Genomic DNA, 7,971 nt, shown 5'->3' on the forward strand with positions numbered 1-7,971 from the left:
TAGTTAATGGTGTAAGCATGTCGTGGCAGCTTGTCATTCTCCACTCAAAGCAACATTAATGACAGCGTATTGCAGCCAAATTCTTGTTTCGTTGCGTGAAACTTGGAACTGCTTTTGGTGCTCTTCGTTTGTTGCTGCAGTATTTACTGGTTGTCTTAGCCCTGTGCTAAAAGGGGTAAGCTCCATGCACTTGTTTGCTGACTGAGGGTGAACTTTCGAAAGCAAATGAGGACACTTTGAGAGGGTCTCTGCGTGCTTGAATATTAAAGAAGCATCTGCAGGAAGGATCAAGGCAGCAGTAGTTAATGGTGTAAGCATGTCGTGGCAGCTTGTCATTCTCCACTCAAAGCGACATTAATGGCAGCATATGGCAGCCAAATTCTTGTTTTGTTGCCTGAAACTTGGAACTGCTTTTGGTGCTCTTTGTTTGTTGCTGCAGTATTTACTGGTTGCCTTACCCCTGTGCTAAAAGGGGTAAGCTCCATGAACTTGTTTGGTGACTGAGGGTGAACTTTTGAAAGCAAATGAGGACACTTTGAGAGGGTCTCTGCGTGCTTGAATATTGTTACGTGACGGCAAGCGATGAAGAAAGGACTGCATGACCAATGGCGATGATATGATTTAATGTCTGCGAGCCTAGCACGAGCGCTCCTGCCCATGCCGCTGCCCGCTTCGTCGTTTTCTAGTCCGTCACATGACTCGGGGCCACGAAGCGATCGTCCCGATCGCGCGAACTAGAAGAATGCCACACACGATGACAAGCAGGACGTGACGATGGGCGTGGCAGAACATATTAACAGAGAAGAGAAGATGACGGGCTTGCCGTCAGGATGAAAGCGATGATGAGCGTGTGAAGCCAGGTACACGAAGACTGAGGAGCCACCGGTTTCTGGAAGTCAACGCTGAGGCCCGTGGACACACCCATCGGCAGGGGCTGGGGTACTTGTTTCTCGTGTGAGTGTCGGTGGTCAATGGGTTGTCTGGTCAGTGGGGTCGTAGGTCGTTGGGTCTTCTAGGTTCTCATGTGGGTCTCATGTGGGCGGTGAGTGGGGTCACAGGGCAGTTGCGGTGGTCGTTGTGTCGTCGTGTCTTCTGGTCGGGGCTTTGGGCGGGGCGGTGAAGAGCGGCGGCGTTGGGGCATACCTGGCAGGCTGGGGAAGCGCCGGGAGGTGCGAAGCCGTGAGCTCTCCACAGAAGACCTCGGTGTACAGCAGGCTCCTAAGCTCCGGGACCGGGATGAAGGAGGTACCCAGCACCTCCACCAAATGTTACGTGACGGCAAGCGATGAAGAAAGGACTGCATGACCGATGGCGATGATATGATTTAATGTCTGCGAGCCTAGCACAAGCTCTCCAGCCCATGCCACTGCCCGCTTCGTCGTCTTCTAGTCCATCACAATATTAATGAAAGCATCTGCTGGAAGGATCAAGGCAGAAATAGTTAATGGTGTTAGCATGTCATGGCAGCTTGTCATTCTCCACTCAAAGCGACATTAATGGCAGCGTATGGCAGCCAAATTCTTGTTTTATTGCCTGAAACTTTTAACTGCTTTTGGTGCTCTTCGTTTGTTGCTGCAGTATTTACTGGTTGCCTTAGCCCTGTGCTAAAAGGGGTAAGCTCCATGCACTTGTTTGGTGACTGAGGGTGAACTTTTGAAAGCAAATGAGGACACTTTGAGAGGGTCTCTGCGTGCTTGAATATTAAAGAAAGCATCTGCTGGAAGGATCAAGGCAGAAATAGTTAATGGTGTAAGCATGTCGTGGCAGCTTGTCATTCTCCACTCAAAGCGACATTAATGACAGCGTATTGCAGCCAAATTCTTGTTTCGTTGCGTGAAACTTGGAACTGCTTTTGGTGCTCTTCGTTTGTTGCTGCAGTATTTACTGGTTGCCTTAGCCCTGTGCTAAAAGGGGTAAGCTCCATGCACTTGTTTGCTGACTGAGGGTGAACTTTCGAAAGCAAATGAGGACACTTTGAGAGGGTCTCTGCGTGCTTGAATATTACAGAAAGCATCTGCTGGAAGGATCAAGGCAGAAATAGTTACTGGTGTAAGCATGTCGTGGCAACTTGTCATTCTCCACTCAAAGCGACATTAATGACAGCGTATGGCAGCCAAATTCTTGTTTCGTTGCCTGAAACATGAAACTGCTTTTGGTGCTCTTCGTTTGTTGCTGCAGTATTTACTGGTTGCCTTACCCCTGTGCTAAAAGGGGTAAGCTCCATGCACTTGTTTGGTGACTGAGGGTGAACTTTTGAAAGCAAATGAGGACACTTTGAGAGGGTCTCTGTATGCTTGAATATTAAAGAAGGCATCTGCAGGAAGGATCAAGGCAGAAATAGTTAATGGTGTAAGCATGTCGTGGCAGCTTGTCATTCTCCACTCAAAGCGACATTAATGACAGCGTATGGCAGCCAAATTCTTGTTTCGTTGCCTGAAACATGAAACTGCTTTTGGTGCTCTTCGTTTGTTGCTGCAGTATTTACTGGTTGCCTTACCCCTGTGCTAAGAGGGGTAAGCTCCATGCACTTGTTTGGTGACTGAGGGTGAACTTTTGAAAGCAAATGAGGACACTTTGAGAGGGCCTCTGCATGCTTGAATATTAAAGAAAGCATCTGCTGGAAGGATCAAGGCACAGAATAGTTAATGGTTTTGGCATGTCGTGGCAGCTTGTCATTCTCCACTCAAAGCAACATTAATGACAGCGTATGGCAGACAAATTCTTGTTTCCTTGCCTGAAACTTTGAACTGCTATTGGTGCTCTTCTTTTGTTGCTGCAGTATTTACTGGTTGCCTTAGCCCTGTGCTAAAAGGGGTCAGCTCCATGCACTTGTTTGGTAACTGAGGGTGAACTTTTGAAAGCAAATGAGGACACTTTGAGGGGGTCTCTGTGTGCTTGAATATTAAAGAAGGCATCTGCAGGAATGATCAAGGCAGCAGTAGTTAATGGTGTAAGCATGTCGTGGCAGCTTGTCATTCTCCACTCAAAGCGACATTAGTGACAGCGTATGGCAGCCAAATTCTTGTTTTGTTGCCTGAAACTTGGAACTGCTATTGGTGCTCTTCGTTTGTTGCTGCAGTATTTACTGGTTGCCTTACCCCTGTGCTAAAAGGGGTAAGCTCCATGCACTTGTTTGGTGACTGAGGGTGAACTTTTGAAAGCAAATGAGGACACTTTGAGAGGGTCTCTGCATGCTTGAATATTAAAGAAGCATCTGCAGGAAGGATCAAGGCAGCAGTAGTTAATGGTGTAAGCATGTCGTGGCAGCTTGTCATTCTCCACTCAAAGCGACATTAATGGCAGCATATGGCAGCTAAATTCTTGTTTTGTTGCCTGAAACTTGGAACTGCTTTTGGTGCTCTTTGTTTGTTGCTGCAGTATTTACTGGTTGCCTTACCCCTGTGCTAAAAGGGGTAAGCTCCATGAACTTGTTTGGTGACTGAGGGTGAACTTTTGAAAGCAAATGAGGACACTTTGAGAGGGTCTCTGTGTGCTTGAATATTGTTACGTGACGGCAAGCGATGAAGAAAGGACTGCATGACCAATGGCGATGATATGATTTAATGTCTGCGAGCCTAGCACGAGCGCTCCTGCCCATGCCGCTGCCCGCTTCGTCGTTTTCTAGTCCGTCACAATATTTATGAAAGCATCTGCTGGAAGGATCAAGGCAGAAATAGTTAATGGTGTTAGCATGTCATGGCAGCTTGTCATTCTCCACTCAAAGCGACATTAATGGCAGCGTATGGCAGCCAAATTCTTGTTTTATTGCCTGAAACTTTTAACTGCTTTTGGTGCTCTTCGTTTGTTGCTGCAGTATTTACTGGTTGCCTTAGCCCTGTGCTAAAAGGGGTAAGCTCCATGCACTTGTTTGGTGACTGAGGTGAACTTTTGAAAGCAAATGAGGACACTTTGAGAGGGTCTCTGCGTGCTTGAATATTAAAGAAAGCATCTGCTGGAAGGATCAAGGCAGAAATAGTTAATGGTGTAAGCATGTCGTGGCAGCTTGTCATTCTCCACTCAAAGCAACATTAATGACAGCGTATTGCAGCCAAATTCTTGTTTCGTTGCGTGAAACTTGGAACTGCTTTTGGTGCTCTTCGTTTGTTGCTGCAGTATTTACTGGTTGTCTTAGCCCTGTGCTAAAAGGGGTAAGCTCCATGCACTTGTTTGCTGACTGAGGGTGAACTTTCGAAAGCAAATGAGGACACTTTGAGAGGGTCTCTGCGTGCTTGAATATTAAAGAAGCATCTGCAGGAAGGATCAAGGCAGCAGTAGTTAATGGTGTAAGCATGTCGTGGCAGCTTGTCATTCTCCACTCAAAGCGACATTAATGGCAGCATATGGCAGCCAAATTCTTGTTTTGTTGCCTGAAACTTGGAACTGCTTTTGGTGCTCTTTGTTTGTTGCTGCAGTATTTACTGGTTGCCTTACCCCTGTGCTAAAAGGGGTAAGCTCCATGAACTTGTTTGGTGACTGAGGGTGAACTTTTGAAAGCAAATGAGGACACTTTGAGAGGGTCTCTGCGTGCTTGAATATTGTTACGTGACGGCAAGCGATGAAGAAAGGACTGCATGACCAATGGCGATGATATGATTTAATGTCTGCGAGCCTAGCACGAGCGCTCCTGCCCATGCCGCTGCCCGCTTCGTCGTTTTCTAGTCCGTCACATGACTCGGGGCCACGAAGCGATCGTCCCGATCGCGCGAACTAGAAGAATGCCACACACGATGACAAGCAGGACGTGACGATGGGCGTGGCAGAACATATTAACAGAGAAGAGAAGATGACGGGCTTGCCGTCAGGATGAAAGCGATGATGAGCGGGTGAAGCCAGGTACACGAAGACTGAGGAGCCACCGGTTTCTGGAAGTCAACGCTGAGGCCCGTGGACACACCCATCGGCAGGGGCTGGGGTACTTGTTTCTCGTGTGAGTGTCGGTGGTCAATGGGTTGTCTGGTCAGTGGGGTCGTAGGTCGTTGGGTCTTCTAGGTTCTCATGTGGGTCTCATGTGGGCGGTGAGTGGGGTCACAGGGCAGTTGCGGTGGTCGTTGTGTCGTCGTGTCTTCTGGTCGGGGCTTTGGGCGGGGCGGTGAAGAGCGGCGGCGTTGGGGCATACCTGGCAGGCTGGGGAAGCGCCGGGAGGTGCGAAGCCGTGAGCTCTCCACAGAAGACCTCGGTGTACAGCAGGCTCCTAAGCTCCGGGACCGGGATGAAGGAGGTACCCAGCACCTCCACCAAATGTTACGTGACGGCAAGCGATGAAGAAAGGACTGCATGACCGATGGCGATGATATGATTTAATGTCTGCGAGCCTAGCACAAGCTCTCCTGCCCATGCCACTGCCCGCTTCGTCGTCTTCTAGTCCATCACAATATTAATGAAAGCATCTGCTGGAAGGATCAAGGCAGAAATAGTTAATGGTGTTAGCATGTCATGGCAGCTTGTCATTCTCCACTCAAAGCGACATTAATGGCAGCGTATGGCAGCCAAATTCTTGTTTTATTGCCTGAAACTTTTAACTGCTTTTGGTGCTCTTCGTTTGTTGCTGCAGTATTTACTGGTTGCCTTAGCCCTGTGCTAAAAGGGCCCAAGCAACCACAGATATCCGTCGGACGTACGAGCTAGATCCGAACGTCCTTTGCCGAGATCGGACGTCCATCGGATGTACAAACACAATCCGATTTCGGATATCCGTATTCGTACATCCGCCGGACGTACGGACAGTATCCGCTTTTGTATATCCGCATTAGAGACGAGGCGTACGTCCGAGGGATGTACGGTGGAGTATATTCTCAGGATATGAGTATAGAGTTTTTTTCTAATTTTTCACACAGAAAATTCGCGCCGTTCGAGTATGTATACTGTAGAGTTCGCTTTTTTAACCTAGAAAATTTTATTCGCGAAGGAAATTTTGTCAGTTTTATTGGCTAATGTGTGCGAAATTGCGTCAATATCTGCATATCTGCTTTGGAGAAATTATTTCAATTATTGAGAAATTATTTCTATGAGCTGCAGGGTTTGACTTGAGGACTTTTGTAAATTCGCGCAACTCCCTATAGTCAGATACAACTTAAGTCTGCAGTGAAGCTCCTCCCACATTCAGCCTCCGCGCGCAGAATTCTTCCACGACGAAAAAGTAGTCAGCTGCTTAAACGTTTCTTGTCACGTAAATAAAAAGCTTACCACTTGAAAAAGATTATGAGCTCTATAATTTTGACACCTGGATTGTTTGATATAGTCAAACATTAAAAAGCTCATTTCGCTTACTGTTGCGATTGGCCAGCGGAGTAATACAGAACGCCGCGGACCGCGGCCCAGTGTTAGCAGCTGCTGTTTTTTTAAGTTGTATCCTACTATAGTCCTATACTTGCAGTGCAAGGGCCACTGCTGAACTAAATTTATTTAAGGGTAGGAGCGAGTGCTGCACAATTTTACAGTAAATCACTTACTAATTTACATCTAGAAACATCTAAAAATCAATAGCGACATCGTGTCCGCCGTGGTCAAACGCGATTGAAACCACTTGTAAATTCAAATCTCCCGCCGAACTTCGCTATCATCATCATCATAAATGCAACTTGTAGTCAGCCCAATCCAATCCATCAGCCACAGAGTGCAGCGGCTTAATGGCGGCGTTACAGTAGCGGCGTTGTCAGTTTGCTACGAAGCGTGGTGCCCCTTTTGAGCTCTGTTACTAGAATATGTGGCTTTTTTTAGTCTGCGGATGAAAGTGGTGTGTAACTTGAACAATTCGAAGGATGCGGCAAGCGCCTGAAGCCCTCCTGGAACGTTGGAATATCGTACTACACCGACTTCGGATGAAAGAAGGCCTAGTGTGATTGCCTACGGCCTGGCCTACGGAGGTAAGTACAGTACACTGCTTGGGAATTACTTTTATGACAATGGAGCAGGATCTGTAACATTCGCTCGCGGGAGAGTTGGAGTTATGTTATGGCTATACTGTGGTGTGGGCTACAGATGAGTTGAGACTTGTGCTACTTATCATGATCTCTTGCAATTTGGCGCAGGCATAATCTTTTTGTCAGCAGTCCTGACACTGGTTTTTGCTTGAGTCTAGGGAAAGGAGGGCAGAACTTCTCTGAAATTAGAGACTGCATGTAACAGGTGGGTTGTAGGGCGGGTGCCATCATGAAAAATGCTCAATTTCCTAGCTCTTGGCCTTTTGCAAGCATAGAATACCTTCTGGTGTCAAGGATGATGACTTATGTCGGTGCGTCTGTCACCGCTGTGTTATTTTGGGCTTCATTAACGTGAATAATAACAAAGTTGCCAAGCATTTTTTGAATTTGTCATGGTCTTAGATTTGGCGTGGGCTTGAGTACTAACCTTTTTCTTTTCATTTTTTGCAGAAAGCTGTTCGCTTCCGCTTCAACATGGAAGTAGGAAGATGGGTGTGCGCTCGAAGTTTTACGTCTTATTGAGAACTCAGTCCTGTGCTGATGTACAGTCACAATAAAATATTCTCGGTGTACTTTCAGTTGCTTTTTCATTTTATTGCCCCGCGGACACGAAGAAAGTATGCATGTGCCATATATGCAAACATCCGAGAAAGATCCGGGAACGGACGTCTGAAATCGATGTCCGTTGGCCAGACAAACATGTCCCTTTGGACGCCTATAGGACGGCCGACGGACGTCCACCGGCTGTTCGCGGACGTCCGTCGGCTGTCCGGAACATCCGAAACGGACGGCCAACGGCCGGCCGATGGATATCGCTGGTTGCTTGGGGGGTAAGCTCCATGCACTTGTTTGGTGACTGAGGGTGAACTTTTGAAAGCAAATGAGGACACTTTGAGAGGGTCTCTGCGTGCTTGAATATTAAAGAAAGCATCTGCTGGAAGGATCAAGGCAGAAATAGTTAATGGTGTAAGCATGTCGTGGCAGCTTGTCATTCTCCACTCAAAGCGACATTAATGACAGCGTATTGCAGCCAAATTCTTGTTTCGTTGCG

At 47.3% G+C, this 7,971-nt stretch overlaps 1 long non-coding RNA gene across 1 annotated transcript; it reads left to right on the plus strand.

Moving 5' to 3' along the window:
• The first annotated feature begins 6,628 nt into the window (after nucleotides 1-6,628).
• Nucleotides 6,629-7,492, plus strand: LOC149349530 (uncharacterized). Its single transcript, XR_016289414.1, has 2 exons — nucleotides 6,629-6,863; nucleotides 7,371-7,492. It is a non-coding gene; the product is annotated as an uncharacterized LOC149349530 (long non-coding RNA).
• The last annotated feature ends 479 nt before the right edge of the window (nucleotides 7,493-7,971 follow it).

Source organism: Amblyomma mixtum, chromosome 3 (genome assembly GCF_055824585.1).
Source record: "Amblyomma mixtum isolate Tamu chromosome 3, ASM5582458v1, whole genome shotgun sequence".
Taxonomy (NCBI): Eukaryota; Metazoa; Arthropoda; class Arachnida; order Ixodida; family Ixodidae; genus Amblyomma; species Amblyomma mixtum.